This window comes from Aulonocara sp. 'chitande type north' Nkhata Bay, linkage group LG3 (assembly GCF_057382095.1).
Source record: "Aulonocara sp. 'chitande type north' Nkhata Bay isolate Kocher_YH1m ecotype deep benthic linkage group LG3, A_spYH_male_GT1.1, whole genome shotgun sequence".
NCBI classification, from domain to species: Eukaryota; Metazoa; Chordata; class Actinopteri; order Cichliformes; family Cichlidae; genus Aulonocara; species Aulonocara sp. 'chitande type north' Nkhata Bay.
The window spans coordinates 24,572,509-24,578,742 of NC_141346.1; positions in this window are offsets into that span (position 1 = coordinate 24,572,509).

The window sequence follows — 6,234 nt, forward strand, 5'->3', positions numbered from 1 at the left end:
CACTTACAATTACATATACAAAACCGTGATCACACACCACTCATTAATGAAAAAGGAGAACAAGGAGGACAATCGAGCATCTGAGTCCACAAACCACTTTTAAAACTTACAGTTTCAATTCGTTCCAGGGGAAAACTTTCCCAAGTTTCAGGTCCATTGTTCGTCTTCTCCGCAGATCTGTAATGATATGTTTACTCACAACATCACTACATATCATCTTTTGTTCTAACACTCCTTTGGTACGGGTTTCCCAAATATGTGTGTTTATTACACACATTACTAACCAAAAGAGTCTCCTTTTGTCTTCACCCATTTTTTCTTTAAACAAACCATATTTAACTGCTTTAATATTAACATCCACATCATAGCCAATCTCTGTCATCTTCTGCCTGATCTCAGTTGTCCTATAACAATCCAATAGAAGATGTTCTAGGGTCTCATCTTCATCACAGTCTGTCATAGGACATTTCATGGTGGTAACAAAACAACTCCACTGTACCACCGCCCTCACAGGGAGGCGCCCGAGCGAGATGAGCCATACCACGTCTCTCATGCTTTCAGATAATAATTTATCTTGTATATTTTTAACTATTGAACGATTTTCATCTTTATTTGCATACTTATATTGAATTACACCTTCATTTTTGGTTTCATTAATTTTTTTATAGATATTTTTCATATTATCTTGGAGAATATTTAAACTATAATGTTCCCATTGACTTGATAAATCACCAAACATAAGTCTGTGGTATGGAACACCCGCTCTGGCCCTGCCTCTTTTCTTTTGCCACAATTCCTCTTTCCCTCGAACCCACGGGGCACCCCGAGAAATTGCGCTTTGAGTAATTTTAATAAAAGGGATTCGCAAGACAATCTCTAAGTCTGGGGCTCCCAAACCCCCGTGCTTCCTACTCTTGTACATAAATTTTCTCTTAGTCACTTCTCGATTGGATCCCCAGATAAATTTAATGCACATCTTACTTATTTTCATTACGGTTGTTCTCGGAGGAGGAAGTATTGCAGCAAGGAAAAGACGTTTTGAAATTGTGTGTGTTATTACAATGTTAATACGTGTTTTATAATTTGTATCTTTATTTTCCCATTTCATAATTTCCATTTTGATTTCATTTTCTTTCTTATTCCAATTTAGTAAAAGAGAGTCAGTATTATCAATCCATATACCCAAAATTTTAATCTCACTACATAGAGAGATCATCATTTTAGGTTGTCTGGACTGATGTCCAAGCCACACCCCTTCAGTTTTGTCTTGGTTCAGCTTGGCACCTAATGCCTGTTCGTAGTGGTGTAATATCTCCATAACTGAAGACAGTTCGTTTTGGTTTCTGATTATCACCGTCACGTCATCTGCATACGCCAAAGCTGCGATTATATGGGATTTGTCAAGGACGTATCCCTTAATCCGTTTATCATCATTTATCCTTTTCAATAAGGGGTTAATTGCAAGGACATATAACGCAGCACTCAATTGAATAATAGAAATAAATTGGTCTGGGAAATTATAAGCTTTCATTACTTTCCATAAATAAGAGTGGGAAACAGAATCAAAAGCCCTCCTTTGATCTAAGCCTAGGATGCAGAGTTCTGAATCCTTTCCATTATAAATAATTTCTCTTAACATACTTAAATTATCCCACATCAGTCGTCCCTTAATTGCGCATGTTTGTTCTTTTTCAATGATAATATCTAATACATCCTCTAGTCTGGACATAATTATTTTAGCAAAGATTTTATAATCTACATTCATTATTGTCAGTTGCCTATAATTGTTAATGTCTTCTCTATCACCTTTCTTATATAATAAACACATAACTCCTTCATAAAACGATTTACCCATTGTTTCTCTTTCTATTCCTTCATTAAAATACTGAGTTAATAATTCAGACAGTTCTTTACTCACAATTTTGTAAAATTCAGAGGGGAGTCCATCCAGACCAGGTGTTTTATCGGTACTAAGTTGGTTAATTACTGACTCCACTTCCTCTCTTTTAATTTTTCCAATCAAAGTTTCATAAATGACAGAATCTAATGGTTCAACCTCACTCAAAAAATTGTTAATAACCTCGCTGTTTGTAGCTATGGATGAAAACATCTCCGAACAATAATCTCTAATTACTTGTCTTTTCCCCTCTTCTTTAAAAATGTCACAGGCTGGGTCTCCGACCCAGCACTTTGAGCTTTCTTTGTATTGTTCTCATTTTTTGAGATGTTGTTAGTTTTGTGGTATTTCCTATTTGCCTTTAGTTTAGGCAGTTATTGTTCCTGGGTTTTCTGTTTGAGTTCTTGCATTATTCATCACGTATTTGGTATGTTAAGTTTGTATTGTCATGTCTAGTTTTAGTGTTTCCTGTTTTATTCTGACAGTGTCATGTGTTCTTTGGTCATTGTATTTAGTTTCACTCCTCCTGGTCCTGTCATTAGATTCATGTCAGTCAGCTGTTTCCTCATGTGTCGCCACTTCCCCTGATCACCTCATGTCTGTATTTAAGCCTTTTGTTTTCTTCATGCCATTGTCAGTTCGTCTGTTTATTCTCACCAGAGTCATAGTCATAGCCTGTTTATTTTTCCACCTCGGTCATAGTTATAGTTTTTGGTCTTAGTACCTTTAGTGTTTTGTTTCTTAGTGTTTTGTCAGTTCAGTGTTTTGTTTCTTAGTGTTTTGCCTGTTTGCTTTGGTCTCTTGGTTCATTTCCTGCCGTCATCGCAATAAAGGTTCACTTTTCTGTTAATCATTACTATTCCTCGTCATCATCTGCTTTTGGGTCCTGTTTCCGCACACATCGGCGCACCCCGCCGTGACAAAAAACAGACTTTCCATGTTTATCCTTAATTGAGACAATAAAATCATTTCGACATTTCTTTTGATTATCATATAATCGCTATTCCCATGAAAGTCAGTACGTCTCAACATATTAAATAAAAATTCTCTATTGACTCGATCAATGTCCTCTTTAAGAGACATCATTTGATTTTCCTCCTCCTTTTCTTTCTCCTTCTTATTTCTTAAATATATATATCACATCTTCATTATATTTCACATTCTTTGCATGGTTTAATTCTCTCGCTTTAAATTAAAAAAAATGACACATAGTTTAAGGAGCTCCCAGAGTTCCGAGAAAGAAGTAGTAAAAATCTTAAGATGTAATATTTTCTTAATTTCAGATTTAACTTCGGACACAAGCAACTCGTCTGCTAACAAGGATGTATTCAATTTCCAATAGTTCAAAAATTCATGGGGACAAAACGATACTGTTGCCATAACCACCATATGATCAGAAAGGTCTGTTAAAAGAGTGTCATATTTCAGACCTTGAACATTATGTGATATGTAGAATCTATCAATCCTTGTTTTAGTTAATGAATCGAATATAGTGTAATGGACGGTGTGTGGATGCAAGTGCCTATATAAATCAGGAAGTGCTGCTTCCTTACAAACTTTAACCAACAATTTGCTTTCTCGCAATTCTCTAAATTCAACCTTGTATATTCTGTCAGTTGCTTCAGTAACAATGTTAAAATCTCCACACAGAATTATATTAAAACCAATCTCTAATAAATACTTAAGTTTTTTCAATGATTGTATCTTTTTCGTTCGTTCGGGTGCATTATAAACATTAATAATACGCAACCTTTGCCCGTAATAACAGCAATCAACAAGGAGGAGTCGTCCCGGTATTATGTCTCTTCTTTTGATTATATTCACCGTATCTTTTTTAAAGAAAATACCCACTCCGTCAGAGCTGTCTTCCCCTATCGATATTATTGAATGGGCAGTGTTCCACATTTTATTTAATTCACATACATCTACGTGTGTCTTTAATCTCATCTCTTGAAGGCACAAAATATCATAATCAAGTCTTTTTAAGAAATCAACCATCCTTTTCCTGCTCTTATCTGATTGGAGACCTCTGACATTAAATGTTATTATTTTGATGTTACTCATAGGTTGACTAAAGGGGAGACCATCTCAGAAATATTACCAATATTACCAGACCAACTATTATCCTTCCGCTTATCTCTTCCAGAGCTAGAAGCAGAAACGCTCCTTTTTCTGCTTCCTCTCGTATCCTCGTTGACGAGCTCGTCGAGGGCCGGGTGACTTCCACTAAAGAAGGTCTTCCATTTTACTTTCGTTTCCCCGGGCAGCGAAGCAAGAGCCAGAGATGCCGCCTCTGTGAGAGGGAAGGATCCATGGTCCTCGCTATCTCCGTCGTCATCAGGTGTCTGCTCGCTGTCAATTTCTTCGTCGTCACTATCGCTTTTATTCTCACCATCCGATGTCTCTATGATTAGGTTACCACCTAGCTCTTCATCACTCTCGTCACTTTTTTTACTTGACTGAGACAGTGGAGATGGTAACTCATTTTGAACAGGGCTAGACTGGTTATCCTGATCATCCACTTGTGGGTTATCCAATCCAAGCGAAACTGGGAGTGACAGTGAGGCAGCTGTCGGAGGAGGGAGGGGGAGGAGAGGGAGGGGGCTCTCTCACCTGGTCATTCACGGGGGGATCCATAATTTGAGAAGGATCCTCCAAGGAAGAGAAATCCATGGTGTCAGAAAGTCGGGGTTGTTGGGAAGATTTAAGTATATTCACGAAGGACTTGGGGCATTTAAAGAAAGTGTGCCCTTTCGCACCACAGAGGGAGCACTCACTTTCGTTTTGGCAAATTTTAGCCTTGTGGCCCAACTCACCACATTTCCAACATTTGACAGTGGGGCATTCTCTCGCCTGGTGGTCTGGACCTTGGCAGATGAAGCACCTCACCGTTTGGCCAGGATAAATAATCCTGCCATTATAGGGGCCCAACGAGATGGAATTAGGGATGGAGATTATATGTCCAGCTTCATCTCTACGCATCCGAACTTTGTATTTTCGGACTCCATACCAGAATCCGAATTTATCCACTGGCTTGACTGGGGGTTGAAGAATCTCGCAGTACCTTTTAAGAGATAGTTCGATATCTTGGTCTGGAATCCTTCCAGTCCAGAATTTAACAACAAGAGTCACTACCTCGACCTGGACAGAAGACTCCACTTGCCAGTCTTTCCATTTCGGATGCGATGCGTTGGAAAGAGAGATCTCTAAGAAGCGACGTAAAGGCGCCTCTTGGGTGAAACACAGCTCAAAATCCCGTTTACTGGGCAGAGCAATGAAAGAGTATATGTCCTGCACATTCAGCCATGATGTTTGCAATAACAGCTCTTCAGCAACATAATCACGGGTTGGGGGGTCCCCGTTTCCGATGTACTTAAGTCTCACCCATAGACTGCTGAAGTTTGAAGCAAACGATAATGGGGCATACGGGGGCATGATTACATAACCAACTACTCCTCCGGTTTTTCCGCGTCCACTCATTTTGGCAGCTTAAGTGATACTGAACCTTAACCACACAGCAGGAGACAGAGAGCATTTTGCTTTGGTTTTATTTTGACTTTATATTAAGACCCTCTATTTTGGTCTTGTGAATAAAACAAACACTCTGCTTAAGCACTCACAGTATTTTTTTGAAGGTGGATTTCAGTCCGTGACTATGTAAGATGACATGAATGAACGCACATTTCAAAATAAATCAATATGCATAATCTACATTTCCCAGTACACAACTTGCTAAAAACACATTAACATCAAGAAGAATGTTTGCTTAGAGAGAAGTGTGTGGCTCTTAAAAGAGCCTTTGTTGTTGGTGAAGCCGAGCGCTTTGCGTTTACTTGGCCTTGGCGGGCTTCTCGGTCTTCTTGGGCAGCAGCACAGCCTGGATGTTGGGCAGCACACCACCCTGAGCGATGGTGACTCCCCCCAGGAGCTTGTTGAGCTCCTCGTCGTTGCACACAGCCAGCTGCAGGTGGCGCGGGATGATACGAGTCTTCTTGTTGTCGCGGGCTGCGTTGCCAGCCAGCTCCAGGATCTCAGTGGTCAGGTACTCGAGCACAGCCGCCAAGTAAACGGGGGCGCCGGCTCCCACACGCTCCGCATAGTTGCCTTTGCGCAGCAGTCTGTGGACACGATGAGCGGGTCTTAGCCTTAGCTCTGGCTTTGCCTCCAGTCTCTCTTTTTTTTAAAAACAAAAAAACAAAAACAAAAACTGTTTATTACAATTTGAATTTCCCAGCATGCCTAGGGGCTGATACAGACGGGGATCAAACTGTCTGAGCTGTGCTTTAAATAAAGTTTTACGTTTTGTGTGTTTGAATCAAAACTTTCTGTGAAGAAGC